At 38.9% G+C, this 15,992-nt stretch overlaps 1 long non-coding RNA gene across 1 annotated transcript in view; it reads left to right on the top strand.

The window, feature by feature from the left end:
• LOC132080228 (uncharacterized) overlaps positions 1-15,992 on the top strand; it is an 85,904-nt gene that overhangs the window by 69,004 nt on the left and 908 nt on the right. Inside the window, exons 2-5 of the long non-coding RNA XR_009419535.1 lie at positions 5,528-5,622; positions 8,556-8,803; positions 11,509-11,596; positions 12,499-12,615. This is a non-coding gene — a long non-coding RNA (uncharacterized LOC132080228). The remainder of the gene's footprint in view (positions 1-5,527; positions 5,623-8,555; positions 8,804-11,508; positions 11,597-12,498; positions 12,616-15,992) is intronic.

The following is a 15,992-nucleotide window of genomic DNA, read 5'->3' on the forward strand; positions in this document are numbered from 1 at the left end:
AGAACTTTTTGAACAGGCTGAGCTGAACTCCACTGTAATCTCTATAATAGAGGAGTAAAAAAGAAGGCGATAGCAAAGGTGATGGAGTCATTTTCTGTTCATGTGTAATCTTAGGAGAATATAATACTTTGCTCTTACTTTGAGAAACTGTGAATATCCAGGCCACTGCTACTTACTTGATTTTTTTTTACATTGTAATATAAGAAATACCTGGTACTGTTACCATTTAAAAAGACTTGGGTGCTTTACTTTGTACTTTTATTTTTTTACTCTATTCTCGACAGCAAATGCATTCATTTCCCCTTTTCTGGCACAATTCAAATGGATATATGAATACTAAACTATGGACCCATTTCTAAATTCTCTTTCTGGTACTGATGTGTCCTGTTTTCATACAAAAACCTTTCTGCACATGCACTATCTTTTACTCAGAATACTTTACACATATAGAACTAACTCTGGTGGTTTTTGCTATCACATGACATTTATCATCTTACAGTTTCTGTAGTGAAACGCAAAGAAAAGGAAAAAAAAAAAGCTGAACTATTTGCATTGAATGAGTTCCAGAAAGCACATTTTGTTCCCTGGTAGGTGTTTCTAATGGGGTGGCCATATAGATTTATATTGCTACAGCAGATCGTGAAATTTCTAAGACTTCATTATCTGAAGAGAGCTGTGATTCATGCTGGCAATTCATGGAGAAATATAAAGCAGGGGAGAGGAATGAGCTCTCACGTTGCTGATGGCTCTTCCAATTGCACAGAAATTTACTTCTGTATTTTCTCTTGGCACCAAATCCTGCGGGTCTGTAAACACAAAATAGCAACAGGTGAGTGGAAAGCAGATTTTTGTCTCCCTCCAAATGATTCTTGGTTTAATTTATGTTTGTGCTCAGTATTTGTGTTCCATCAACAGCAAATAATACAAAGGTGCTTTGGGAGTTAATTCTTTCATGATTCTGACACTTTTTTCCTGGGAGTTCAGTTACACATGAATTAAAATCAATAGTCAGGTCACTCCTTGTCAATATTTTCCCATCCCTCTGAACACTCAGAACTTCTGGAGAAAAATGTAACCTCTCTTGTCGTGTATTTGGATGCTGTCAAGGATTTAAGAGGATTTAGGTTTGGCACTGCTACCTCATCATGCCCTTTAAATGTGTCCTTTCACAGAGAATTCCTGCTTTTATTGCCTCTGTATTTTACAGAAAGCATGCCAAAATACCATCAGGAAGTTAGGATTATTGTAAAATTCAGCTTATTTAGAAGATAAAATGTGGAAATACTCTCTGCAGCTGCATCAATGGTAAGAATTTAGAATTAACTTGGGTTTTTAGAATTTCCTTGTGCTGAGAGTCACTTCCCACTGGATGGCACTATTTAATAAATTATACTGGAAAGGTGATTGCTGCAACGAGCAAACTTTAGAGGACATTATAGCAGTGATATTTGGAATTGGTGAATATATTCTGTCTGTTTTCCAAAGAGGGGAGCACAAAACACCTTGGTCCAATGAACTCTGAGGTTATTGCAGCAGCATGTGCTTCACACCCAGCAAGGAGCTGCTCCTCAGCCTCCACCCACAGCTTCTGGTGCTTTATCAAACTTCTCATCCTGACCTCTGCAAAAGGCTGTAGCTTTTAAAAGCAACAGTATATATTACTTTTTTTAAAGGATTCATTGTTTTCTCACATCAGGAGAAACTGATTTTAATGCAAGGCTTGATGGTCTTATGCATTGTTGGGGTCTGGTTCTATTTTTGTTCCTCAATATAAAATATCAGCAGCAACCATTGTGTAAGTTATCAGGGTTTTCATATCAGGACTGTAACAGAAAACATGGTGTACGCACTCGGGCAATTCACAGCAGGAAGGCTCCAGATAAAAATGAAACTAAATCAGTGTGTTTTGCTGGAAAGTGAGAATGCTGGAATGTTCTTTTCCAGCTTGTGAAAGCTGATTGAAAGCATTGCTTAGCCCATAGATAGGTAACACTGAACTTTGTGTATACAGAAAAATGCCTTTTTAAAGAAATAATTCAAGGAGATTCAGTGACAGGCAGTCAAGAAATAAACATTGTGTAAACAAATTAAAGAAAGGCATCTATCCCAGAATAATATCTTCTTTCTTTTCAAGATACGGGCTCTGCTTTCTTTTCTTGCCTGATTCTTTCAGTGGTCACAAAATTTCTGCTGAGAGGCGTTCCTACTTTTATACTTCAAAAAATGGCTTTTGTTTACAGAGTGGTGCTGAAATTAACAACAATCAGGGTCCAGCCCTGTGTTTTGTTTTGAGCATTTCATTTGTTGTGCATCTGTGTCTGCAGCAGCAGCAGCATCTCCCCCTGGACCTGGGCACTGTGTGCAGGACCTGCCCCAGAACCTGGGAGCGTTACACAGGAAAAGAACTGAACAAATCCTGCTCTGCCACATTTTGCTTTGCCAGTGCACAGAGATTTGATCTTGAGTTTCCCTTCAGCAACAGCTTTTGCATTGCTGTGTTCTGGATGTGTCACAGTGAGAGGAGAACCCTACAGAGCATTACCAGCTCTGGGAAATAACTCAGAGCAACCTGAGTGTCTCATCCTCTGCGGCTGCTGGGAGTGCAGAATGGTGTCCAACACGGGACAGCAAGGAATGCAGCTCAGGGCTGGCCTGGTTTTGTCATTGTTTTGCTTCCTTAATCTCAGAACAGGCTCTGGTGTTCCCTTTCTACAGTTTCTCACCTCCTGGTTTTATCCTGCAGGATAAATCAGATGACCTTTAAAAAGCAAAAAGCTGCTCTCCAAGCACTGAGACTGAAGGCTCTTGGACTCGAGCTCTGCAGTGAAGTCAATTTTCTTGTTATTAAACCACTGATACATTTAGTGTGGGCTACTTACATCATCTGACATTTTGACATCAGTCTGAGAGGAGCCCTGGCCTGCTAAATCGGGATGTTATTTCTGATTAAGTCTGTTCAGCTCCAGTTTCTTCTTTTAAACTCTGCTAAGTCTGTTCCAATAGGGAAAAAGTTTAAAAAAAAAAAAAAGGATGAAGTCCTTGCTAAAAGACTAAAGAAGCTCACAGTATATTTATTCAGCCCTTTGTTTGGGGAATTTCAGCCTCAGCTGAAGCCTCTCTATGCTGCCGTGGCATGGCTCATTCTGTTTGCATTAAAAATGGGAGAAAAATAGATTCATGTTTGTTTACAGTGAAGAAATAAAATTAAACATCTAATGTTTTATACATGTAAAATTTAAGTTACTCCTTTAGAAACCCTATTTTGTAACTTTGCTCTGTGCTGCCAGTTGGGTTTGGGCAGTTCCACAGCTGCTGTTTTTCCAGTTCTGGTGCTTTCTGTGATGGCACAAACCCTGCAATGTTGTGTGATGGTGTTCACAGGGGTCTTAGGATGAGGGAAGAGACGAGGATCTGACTCCATGTTTCAGAAGGTTTGATGTATTATTTTAAGATATTTATTACATTAAAACTATACTAAAAGAATAGAAGAAAAGGTTTTGTCTCAGAAGGCTGGCTAATAATAGAAAGGAATGAACAACAAAGGTTTATGTGTCGAAGTCTGAGCCAGCTGACTGTGATTGGCCATTAATTAATTAGAAACAAGCACATGAGACCAATGCCAGATGCACCTGTTGCATCCCACAGCAGCAGATAACCATTGTCTGCATTTTGTTCCTGAGGCCTCTCTGCTTCTCAGGAGGAAAAAAAAAACCCTAAGGAAAGGATTTTTCATAAAAAGATGTCTGTGACAGTGTTGGGCTGAGTTTGTTTGCTGCTATGGGAGAGTGGAATCCCTCAGCTGGGCCTGGAGCAGGGTGAGCTGCTGGAACAGACTGGAACCTCTTTGTGTGTTTTTCTTTTCCTAATTGTTACACTCTGGGTGAGCCTTTCAAGGAATTGGTTTCTATTATGTTTTCTTTGACCTTCCAATATTAGTTGTGGCCTTTGTTCTTTTTGCCATCACTGACAATTGGCTCTCAAATCCAAACCCTCGTTTTCAGTTCAGCCAGTCCCTCAGACCAGATTTGTTAAACAGCAGAAAGTTTCTGAGAGTTGTAGGAGTTTTTAATGCTGTAACAGATATTGTACTACACAGCCACTCTTTAATATTAAATTTATGGATTTCATGTAGATCAGTGCTGATCTCCCTAGAATTCAGCAAGGATAAGTGCCTGCTCAGAGAGAGCTGGGAATTGGAGATGGAAGAGGCTTAGCAAGGCATTTGCCATCCAGCCTCCCTCTATTTCCGTGTAGTTATTCAGAATTGCACTCCTCCAGCATCTCAGATAAATACTTTTTTATTCAGTGGAGTAAATCTGGTGATTCATAAGGCGGAGCAAGAAGCCCAAGTCTAAATGAAGTGTAACTTTGGGTCTGTCTTCGTGGAACAGGCAGTTATTGATTATCTATACGTCAGGTAAGTCTCTAATGCCAGGAAGTAATTTTATTATGTCTCAAAGCATGCATTTAAGAAGTTATTAAAAGTTTATTCAATCCTGTGGTGAATGATCTGTTTAGCTACTACTCTGTCTTGATAAGTACTTTGTTTAAATATCTCATACTGAGGAATTTTAAGTACAGCATAATACAATCTCTTTTTTCTTACATTTCTAATTCCTCTGGGGTGATTTTACAGCATTATGAAGAAATTAATCTGTGACTTTTCTTTGTTTAGTGTTTCAAAACCATTTCAGAGATGTCTGTTAGGGCCACACATTTCATATTTATCCATTTCACGCTCTGAGCCTTGTGTGTTCCACACATTTTAGGAGAAATCACCATGGGACTACAGGCAAATTCAGGTGCTTCACCATTAAAACATTCCTGGATAATTTCTCCAGTGATTAAGGACTCGTTTTATTTTTTATAAGGAAATCAGCAAAGTTCAGCAGTAAATTTGTTTGGCCTCCTTTGTGTAAAGTCATTCAAACACCATGGAAAGGGAGTGCTGTGGTTGGGCTCTCCCAGCTTTGGTTTAGACAAAATTTCACAGATTTAGACTTTTTTTAGACAAATTTCATAGGGAAACTCACTCAGGAGGCAGGTGAGCAGGGGAAGGCAAGGGCAGGGCTCAGCCTGGAGCAGGCTGGGCACTTTTGTTTTCCTGTTCCAGATGAAATGCAGTTTATGCTGGAGAGTTGAAGTGTCCCACACTTTTACTGTCTAGTGCAAATTAAGGTAGACAGACCATAGACAGGAACAGTTATTAATTGCATTTTATGCCTTTCCTCCCTGGTTTTAGCACTGCTAAGCATGGAAATAAATGCTTTTAGTCATATCTCCAAGCCAAGATTAGTTCTCCCAACCTCCACTGATTGTTGTACTGTTTAGATTTCATTGTGCTTTTGCTTTCCTGTGTTTTGGATTTCACGTTTCCGGTTTTCAGTATTCAGGGTGAGAATTACCTTTAAGAAACCTTGTAGGGTGTGTTTTGGGAAAAGGCTTGATACAGCATTTCTCTGTGCATTTTACACTGTGTTGCAAAATGTGGACACATCAATTTGACAGAATTTTACTCTCCTTCTAGATCTTTCCATCCTGCCCGGGCAGTGAGTTCAGTAGCAGCCAATCAGTTCTACACTGCATAAGGAGCTTGGGACAGGCTGGGAGATTATTGTGCAGGTAAAAGCTTGCTGTGAAGGATATTTTCAAATACCACATCCAGGATCCCTGCAACTTGGTGCTTGATTCCCTCAAAAACCAAAGGAATTAAATTCACGAATTTCCAGCTGTCCATTCTTCTGCAGAACTCCAAGTGAATGCTAGATGAGTGCTCATATTCCATTCCTTGGAGTGAAGGGCACAGAGAACAATTTTATCTGGACCAATTTTTGGCTTTTGGAGTCAACTCGTATGGGTGACACTTGGGTTTGTGCAAAAAACCATGAGTTTCAAGAATTATGGGTTTCATGGAAAATATAGAATTGCCCATTGCCCTGGTTAAGCACCCTTAATGAGGAAAATAAGAAAAAAATTTGTGAACGCTTAGAAACGAATTCTCCTCCTCAAATAACGCTACAAATTAAATAAAACTTTCAAACAATTGAAGATTTATCTTGGTTCCTCCTGACAGTGTCTGATAGAAATGGGGATGACATCTGAGTATTTCAGAGTCCTCCAGAGTGGGACTCCAGTGATGTGAGTGAATTTTGGGGATGTTGGCTGCTGTGAGCCCAAACAGATGAAGCTAATCCTATCCAAAATATCACCTTGCTGTTGTCTGACACAAATTCAGGCTGCATTCTTGGCTTTCATCTTCAGTGACACGTTCTTTGACTGAAATTATCAGCAGTTCTTTAGTGCCCAGCAAAGTCAAGTGTTCCCAAAAGTGATTAAAATGCAGATCTTGTTAAAAATTTGATAAAAATTTTTGAAGGTGTAACTTTTCTTTGGGTTTCTTAAAAGCTGCTTTTCATGGTGTTTTGAATCTGGCTTAACACCTCTATTTTTAATATCCATTCCCGAAGATCTGTTTTCTTACTTCCATTGCTTCAGATAATAATTTTGTCTGTGCTAACTGTAATCTTAGAGGATATATAACCTAACAGGAACTGTCTGCTTTACTGCATACAAAAGATGGAATAATTTCTTCATGGTTGCCACTTCTATTTCTGAAAGGCTGGAACTGGATGTCTGTATTTGCGGCTCCCTGCAAGGAAATGATCTTTTCTGCAGATGCCAAACAAGCCCTGATGTGTGACAGCCCAACAGGAACATTTCCTAGAGCCCAGGCTAACATGGGAATGATTTGTGAGAATATGGATACCACAAATATTACCAGCCTTATCAGTTGTTTAATTTACATTAATTTTCCCCGCCGAGCAATATATAAATATTCATGGTGCTATCAGATTAGTTTACACTTTGAGAAGTTATCAGAGATGAGAGGGAGAAATATGGCATAAATATTTTAATTCTTCTAAGCATGCAGTTCCTTTGAATCCCTGATGATAGTCACAGTGACATTATGAGAAGAAAAAACTTTTATAACAAATTTCATTCGCGGGAGGAGTCACCAGTGAAGTTGAAAAGTATTTATTATAAAACTCTTTGTGAATCCAGTGGGATTGTTATCTTGTAGGTCCTTTTCTTCTTTGCATGTGTTTGATCAATATTGGTTGAACTATGGCTGGGCTTTGAAGGCAGTAAATGAGTTGTTAATGAGCCGGTCATTGCCCCTGGTGTCCGTGGCTGAGAACCTCACCAGTGATTTTCATTTTCCACGCTTTGGAGAGGAGCTCTGAGCGGGGGAAAGTTATGGAGGCAAAGCACACAATTAACCCCAGGGAAGGGGAAGTGGCTTTAATTTGAGTCTCGTAGGTAGCAGCCACTGGAGCCAGTGAGAAGCTTGGAGGGGTTATCTGTGTTACTGGATGAGGGTGACCCCCGTTCCTGCTGCATTAACCTCGAACCTGAAAGTGTGGGAAAGCAACAGGACGTGTTCTGCAGCTGCAACTCCATGCCTTGCCTTCCCACTCCGAAGAATATTCATTTGAACTGACTGAAGTTTTGTTTTTTATTCAAAGCCAATGTGTTTCTCTCAGAATGCTTCTTATTTTAAAGTTATTCAAATATTTAAATATTTGAAATAATTTATTGTCTAAAAATGTTTGAGAAATTCAGTGCAACCTCTCAGTATCTCAGATATTTTCCCCCTAAAGTTACCAGTTTATACAAAAATCCAAAAGGGATTTCTGTATGATTAAGTGTCACAGCTAGTTTTTGGAGTCCTTGATATGAAGAAACTCCCAGCTTAATAATTTAAACAATTTTGGGCTCTGCTATCAATTAGTGCATTTTTTTCTAGTTAATGTCTGTTGACGATTGCTTCTAATATTTCAACTCTTAATTGATAAGAAATTTATTTTATTTGTATTGTTAATTGCTTTAATTATTGTGATTCTAATAAGGACTTGGCAGCAGGATTAGCGACAATTAATATTTGACAGATGGGTGTCACAGTGATCAGGATGCACGAAATACCTGGGCAGATAAAGAGGATCTTGTCACATTTAAGCTTCTGTGCAGCCTCACGTTGCATAAACAGATAGCAAACATGAGAAATCTTACAGGAAGTTTGCTGAGGCAAGACATTATTCCTTGCCAAGGAACACCATTGGTATTTTATAATTACAATACCAGGCTTGGTTGTGTCACGTTGTGGGAGATGTTTTGTCATCATCCTCGTCGTTACTATTAATGTGCCTCTGCATGCAGGATAAAATATAAAGCTTTGGCTCTAACTGGTTTTGATCTGATGCCAGTTTTTGCAGGATACAAATGAATTTTGTGTTCTTGTTCTGTCTGTTCTCAACACTCCCAAGCAGCCAGGCAGCAACAGCAATGCTCTTGGCTCCCTTTTCACTTGAAGAAAGTGAAAAGAATTTCAGTGTTTTCTTCTGCCACCTCGGTGTTGTGAAGACCTTCCCCTGAGTTTTGGGAGAACAGGATTGTTATTCCAGTAATTGGGTAGTCTATGACAACTTGCTATAATTTCTTTATTAATAATGTTTCTTAATATGGCAAAAATGACATCTTGGTGTGTTTGATTTCAGCTGCCCTGACAAAACTAATTGCTGCTCGAGATGCCATCCTGGGATGTGCTGGGAGTGTGAAAAAGAACAACTGCTGACTTCAGTAACTTATTTTCCCAGCAATTTAACATTTTTCACATAATTAGCTCTGGTGTTCTTCTTGGATTAACAGATCCACTAATAACATTGTGTTTTAAAAGCTGCAAAGTGGGAGGAACATAATGCAAAGCATATTCAAGGGGTGCCAGCTCATTATGCTGGCAGGTTGGGTAAGTACAACACAGTTACCCTTTAACCTTCACAAATGCTTAAATACATCTCAAATACAGCCTTGATGGTCGATTGCAAGTTTACAGATTTGTAGTTTACTTCAATACTAGGGTAATCTCCTGAAATTAGATGAGTTTTGATTAAAGCTGGATTATTTCTAAAGAGAGATTATAATTTGTCTGTATCTTCGCTTGATCAACTCAAAATCTAAGAGGAAGGAGAGAACACCCCATAAATACCCACAAAAATACATTACATAGATAAATGTTTTTACATCTATATCATCTATATCTGTAAATAGATATAGATGATATAGACATAGATATAGATGATATAGATTAAATATTAATATATATATATAGATATGGAATGGTTTTTTCTCATTAATCCAAATGCTTTGAAAGTGATGGGCTGCCAGACACGGGGGCACAGCTAAAATAACCAGAGCCAAGACCTCCATGTCAGGACAGTGAAGAGCCCAATGGATTTCTGCTTGGAATGACCAAAATTCTGAAGATAAGGCTTTATAGCTGACATTTTTTTTTAGTTTTTCTTGTGCAGCTTTTCAAATCCTCAGGAGTTACAGTGTGTTCTGCAGGGAAATGCACACATGGATAATCTCTTCCAAAGCCCTTGCAGAGCAGGCTGGAGCTTCATGGGAAAAGTTGATGTAAAATAAAGTGAATAAAACTATTCTGAACTTCAGTGAACAGGTTTTGAGGATAATGAGTGTGAGGTGGTTTGGTCAGTTAGGAGTTACAGCAGTCAGAAAAGCAGGAGGGTTAATAGAAAATCTAGAGCAGACTTGGAGATGCCAGAGGAGGGATCTGTGCTCAAAAGGATGTGTCAAGAACCAGATTTTGTTATAGCACAGATGATTTAAAATTCGTGTCTGCAAGCCTTAACCAATTGTCTTTGGTGGGAATCTGGATTTTGAAGTGATACCAGCATGGCTAGCAAACCCCACAGTTTTAGAGGGATGTTTACACAGATTATGAAATGCTAATTTTATCAGTGAGATGGAAAATGTAATATAAAGCAGTATGAACCCAGTTATTTACCTCGAAGGAGATGGGCTGGAGCAGACCACAGACCTTATTAACCTTAATTATCAGCCCTTGGGGTGCCCTAAATTCTTAGTCTATTAAGTATAAAATGCTAATCTGCAGGGGCTGTGGACTCATCATGTGAAAAATTATTTGAAAACGCAAATGGGAATTAAAAGAGGAACATCCATCCACGTCTGATTAATTCTCCCTGCTGCTGTGAGGGTGGATGTGCCCTCCCTGGTGCCTCACAAACACCAGCAGCCAGGCTCTGGGCCCTGCTGGGCTGCTCACAGACACAAATCTCACCATTTTCATCACCAGAAACAGCTCTGGCCGTGCCTTGGTGAACTGCCACCCTGATTAGGGCAGTAAAGGAGTTTGAAATCATTCAGGATCGTGGAATGGTTGGGGTTGGAGGGGATCTTGAGGTTCCAGCCATGGGCGGGGAACCCTTCCAGCAGCCCAGGGTGCTCCAACCTGGCCTTGGACACTTCCAGGGATGGTAAAGTCCCAATTTTGGGCAGTTCCTCTCTTTATGGAGCAGGATTTGTCCTCTGTGCTGTTTCAAACAGCTCAGTCCTACCTGGCTCTGTTCCACAGCTCCCCAAAAAGCAGCTCCTATGTGGCAATCGTCTCCCCATCACACCTTGTGCTTCCTCCTCATTGTTCTGCTGTAGTTTGCTTGTTTAAGTAGTGTAAACTAAAGGTTTGACATGAAAATTAACTACAAACAGAAAAGAAAAAGGCACTAGAGACCTTTCTCCTCCTGATATACAGACATATTGCAAAATTTGAGCTCATTTTAATCACAGGGTTTCTATGGAATGAGTCCTATTGACTTGTGAATGCTTCCCACATGAGAAACTCTGAGATTGACTGCTGTCATGGGCTGTTGCTTCTTAGTTCATGCAAAGTGGCTCTGCTCATTGATGTAAATGGATTTCAAGCTTTCTAAATATGAAAATGTAAAGTGGACTATGCATCTTCACTGGTGCTGACCTGGCTTTGAAAAACTGCTTGATAAATGCTGGGGTTTATTTAATTTAAATAAATTGGCTTTTTTGCTAAAGTGTCTCCAATAGGCAAGGATTTCTGGATAATAAATTTCAGTGATTTGGTATTTCTCTGTTCAGGTGAGAAAGAAAGAAAAGTCCACAGTGAAATTAAGATGCATTACTTCCAGGCCTTACAAGCTATGAATTCCTTGGCAATTGGTTATCTGGCATAACTAATAAAAAAAAAAATAAATAAACCAGGAATTGTGAATAGGAGGAATAAATCTTCTGTAAAAATAGACTGTATTGTAAGGGGTTTACAGCTGTAGAATGTGTGTAGTTATTCAATGGGTATTTCTTTTTCCTGGGAATACAAGATGGGAAAATTGCACCTCTAAATTTACAGTATTTTTTTTCCAGCTGAAGTGAGTACAGTTCCTAGCAAATTAGGAAAGACAGGAAAATTGTATCAAATAATACAATAGCTTAATAATGCTGTAATAGGGGAGGTTTTCTGCAAATATTTACACCTTCTGCTAACTTTAGGTGTCTTTTAGAATGTTCTGTGTTCCCAAACACATCCATCTATCAGCATACATATTTGAGTTTTCATGAGATCAGTGAGAAGATGACTGATATTCACCTTTTCTTTTTGTTTAGGTTCTCCTTTCCCTCAGAAGAAAGCACACAGGATGTTTATTTAGGTCCATGCTACAGAAATCAGTGTACCTGTGCTGTAGATCTCACTGTGAGTTTACTAAAATGGGAGAACTTGATTTTGTTTTTCCACCACTGGATTTATGACTCCAATTTGGATATGTAACTCATAATCCTGTGGTCTGTGTTATTGGAATATTGCCCATCCTGGGAGTCAAAGCTGTGTTTGTCACTGTTTTGAAAACCTCTCTAGGATTGGGGAAGAATGGATGGCATTTCAGCACAATCAGTAGGGAGTATAAACCACACCATTTCCATAATCAGTGCTACAAATAAATATTAAATGTATTATTAATTAAATAAATGCAATGTGCAGGAAGTAGTTTTGCTTATACACTGAAAACACTTGGATATCACAGGTTATTATTTCACTTTAGAAAAATCTTCATTTCTTACATTCAAATTTTAGAGAGCTAATTTTTCATGCTGCCATATGATATTCAAGATAACTTTTTTTTGCTTTCGTGTAATTGGTCTCTGTAAGAGTTACACCAATCTCATGTGAATTCTTGAATTGCAATGCTTTGGTCCTCTGGGATTATTCTTTGGAACTGTTCTTCAGGGCAATAGAAGTTGGGAGGAATTAATTAAGCCTGAACTGTGTACAGGCCACATGCTGGCAGGATCTGACTGGTAATGCCAGATGAATTGCAATAATGTTGTAATTTAGGACACTTGATAGGACTATAGCCTTGGAATTGTTAATGGAATCAAACTTTATATTGATATAATTTCTTAACTTTATTTCTTAACTTTTTTAGAATTTGTATAATTTTTATAATTTCTTAACTTTTCTTAATTTCTTCTTCCTGGTGGTTTCATTGACATCTACTTTATTCAGCCTTCATCTGCTTTATTCAGTGTTTATTCCAAGTTGTCAGCACAGTATGTTCTAGTGAAGAAATTAATAAAAATGCCTTTTTTTTTTTAAAGCAATTTAGGCAGAAACAAAGATGGCAAACATGAGAAGAGCAGAACCTCTCACTCTCAGGGTACTTCCAAGATGTTTTTCTTGCTGGCAGTTGCACCAGCCCATCGCTGCTGTTGGAGGTGAGAGAAGCAGAGGGAACATCTGCAGAGCTGTGCAGGTAAACAGAATTACTGGGGTGTAGCTCTGCTGCAGTGCCAGCCCAAATCTCACTCTTGGAACCCCACAGCCCCTCGTGCTGCTTCCTTAACCTGCTGCATTTCCCTTTTCCCCACTGGCATTGGCCATTGTGCATCCTTATCTCGTGTGCGTTTGTGGACAGATGTTCATAATTCACAAAGTTTGCTGGCTGTTAGCACAAATGATTTGGTCGTGGAAACATATTTTTAGATAAGCAGACACTGAATCATTATGGTTCTTAAAGGCAATTACTTAAATAAGTAATTAGACTAAGAGTCACAGTACTTTCATTTCCCAATTATAATCAAAGTGAGAGTGACTCAGACATTTCACTTTTATAGGAACGGTGACTATAAAGCAACTCAGAGCCTGTGTGTGATTGAAATAATTGATTTTTTTGGTAAATATTTTGAATTATTGAGTGTTTATTATTTTGTTAGAGCTTCTGTGGTAATTAATTATGTAAATAAAAACATCAACAACAGCCAGACCAGAAGTGAGCAGAACATGCAGAACGTTTATGCTGATTTATTGTTAGATATTTTTGGATTCTGATGCTTCTGCCTGGGTGGAAAGGTTGAGGGAAAACCAAAATATTAGTGGGACAGAAATTCCTGGATGTGATTGCCATCTTGTTGGAGGAGAGCTTGCTTGTTCTCAGCTGAAGGAGCTGTGAAAATGTCATTGCTCTTGGATCCCCAGTGTAATCCGGCCACTGCTCTGGGTTGTGGTTAATACCAGCATTAAATGCATCCAACCAAGACAAACTCTAAATGGGAAGAAGTACCAAAGTGATACATTGATTTATTTCTGCTTCCATTTCCAGTCTGGCTCTCTGATTTAAATGTGCATTTTTGGTTTGGGGTTTTGGTGGGGTTTCTGTTGTTTGTTTTTGATCTTGATACTCATGTATTTTTAGGAAATTCTCAGATTTATTTTTTTTTAAATAGGAAACCTTCAAAGTGTTTGTGTTTTGTTAATTTCTATTAGAGGTAACCTAAGAGAAATTGTGTTTTTCACAGAGAGCAGGGAAGGCTCATTCCATTATAACCACCAAGATGCTTTTTTCTGCCTGTTATCTCTTAAATGCTTCTGTTTAATGACCATGAGTAAACTTTTACAAACCTCTGAGATGGAATAAATAGGATTTTTAGTCAAGTACACTGGGAGCATTTTTACATCAAACTTCCTTGGGTCCATTGGGAAGGGAGCATTGCGCTGCTCTGCTTTGACCCTTCAGCATTCGTCCATGGTGAAATATTGCTTTTTTAACACCCTTTTTTTCTGTAAAGAGGGAAAGATTTCAGTCCTGAATGGTTCTTTATATCGTTCTGGAGCTGTGGTGTTTGTCATGCTGCATGTCCCTGGTTATGCAGCAGAATCTCTGCAATAACCAGCATCACACTCCTGTCCTCTGTCTTTATTTCATTTCTTAGTCCTTGGAGTCTAACTTGGAGAGCAGGTTCTGCAAAGACTCCCAGCAATCCTTTGAGGGCCAGATCCACCATTTCTTGCTGCTTTCCTGCAGAGTTTTGGAGAAGCAGGTATTGGGCTAGAGACAGAGAAAATTGCATTGGGAAATGATCCTTTGGTGGAACTCCATCAGAACTGGAAGCTGATGACCCCAGCAGCAATAACCAATAAACGTGGGCTTCAAAAGTGCTTTTGCCTTTGAGAAGTAAGAATCCTTGAGATGCCTTTGCTTTTGGAAGCTCTAATAACCCTCCAAATGTGATTTGTACTCTAAAAGCTTATTTACAGAAGACAGACCACCGCTAATGATATTTGCATGGAAATTTCCCCAATGAATATTTATAAATATGAAATATGAACACAGCACAGTGTAGTGCATGTCCTAGCACACACATTTCTAGCCACAGATGTATGGGTTTTGTTGAACTCAGCACAAGTGACAAATCTCCCAGGGAAACACCAAACAGCTTGTTGCACATACAGATGTTCCTTTGGCACCTTATTAGAAAGCCTTGAAAACATACTGTTTTACTGGCAATAAAGCAGCAATAATGTCTTAATAGAATCTGAAAGAATAACTAAGTACCTCAAATGCCTGGAATAAAGGGATAATTGAAGTTGCTTTGGGTTTAAGCCTGGGTAATTTCTTGCTTTATAATAACTCAGGTGACTGTCTATCTAATGAAATGCAGCAAAGTAAGAGCACGTTATTGATAGAGAATTCAAATGTTTGCTTGTATCTGCAGTGTGTCTCTGTGATACTCATCATTGTAATGGAAGAAACAAATCATTTCAATTATAGCTCATTATGCTTAGCACAAGAAGTAACTCACTTGCTCAGAGACTTTTCTAAAACTTTGCAAAAATTTTGATGAGCGTGTTGCAAACTAATCTCACAAATAATTTGTACTCCCCGGTTTTTTGTTAAAGCGTGATCGCTGTCGTTGTCAGGCTTATTAATTAAAAATACTCTGAGCTCCACGGTTAGGTTTCTGTTATAATTTTAAAAATAAGGTGATTTTGTTGTTCTGAATATCACAACCTTTATGGTTTGGCTCTCAGGCATTTCTCTGTAGATTCAGGCCCTTCAGCATTCCAAGGAAGGCAGGCAGCAGTTTCCACCCCACTTTAAGAACTGACAGATGGTATTTAAAGAAAAGCTGTGAATGTGATGTGCGTGAGCAGCTTGATTTGCAACGTCAAGAACCAATTTTATGCCTTGAGATGTTTTGGGAATGTGAAGGAACAGTGGAAGCTCTGATCACCCAACTTGAAGGTAGCATCACCTCCCCCAAAACTGTGGAGGGCTGCCTTTCCCAACCTAGCTCATTCTGTGAGGCAGAATGTGTGTGAAAAACTTGGGAAAAAAGGAATTAACAACCATCAGTTTGTATAGACAACGTTTTCCACCTTTTAGGAGATGTTAAATTTTCTTTTGGACTTTCACAGTGTAAATACCAATCTGTGAGCTGAGGCTATTTCATGTCTTGACCACTGCAAATCACCAGGAGTTCTTCTCTGAGAAAGCACCTCCTGGAGAAGATTTCAATGTACTTTGAGTGTTATGTGTCTCCATAAAGTTTAGGAACCTGTGGGTTCTTCAAGCCTAATTTTCAATGGTCTGGAAGCACAGCAAATGGATTTCTCCTTCCCTTCACTACTAATCATAGGAATTAAAAAAAAAAAATCAAAAAACCCCAAAAAACAAAAAACCACCAACAACAAAAAAAGCCAAAAGTAGATTTTGTGGTTTTTTCCTCAAATTTAAATTTTGAGATGACGGTACGAAGCAGGACTGATTATCACTGGGGATTCTTTCAGGTCATTCTACCTGGCAAAATCCAGA

The sequence above is a fragment of the Ammospiza nelsoni genome, chromosome 15, assembly GCF_027579445.1.
Source record: "Ammospiza nelsoni isolate bAmmNel1 chromosome 15, bAmmNel1.pri, whole genome shotgun sequence".
NCBI classification, from domain to species: domain Eukaryota; kingdom Metazoa; phylum Chordata; class Aves; order Passeriformes; family Passerellidae; genus Ammospiza; species Ammospiza nelsoni.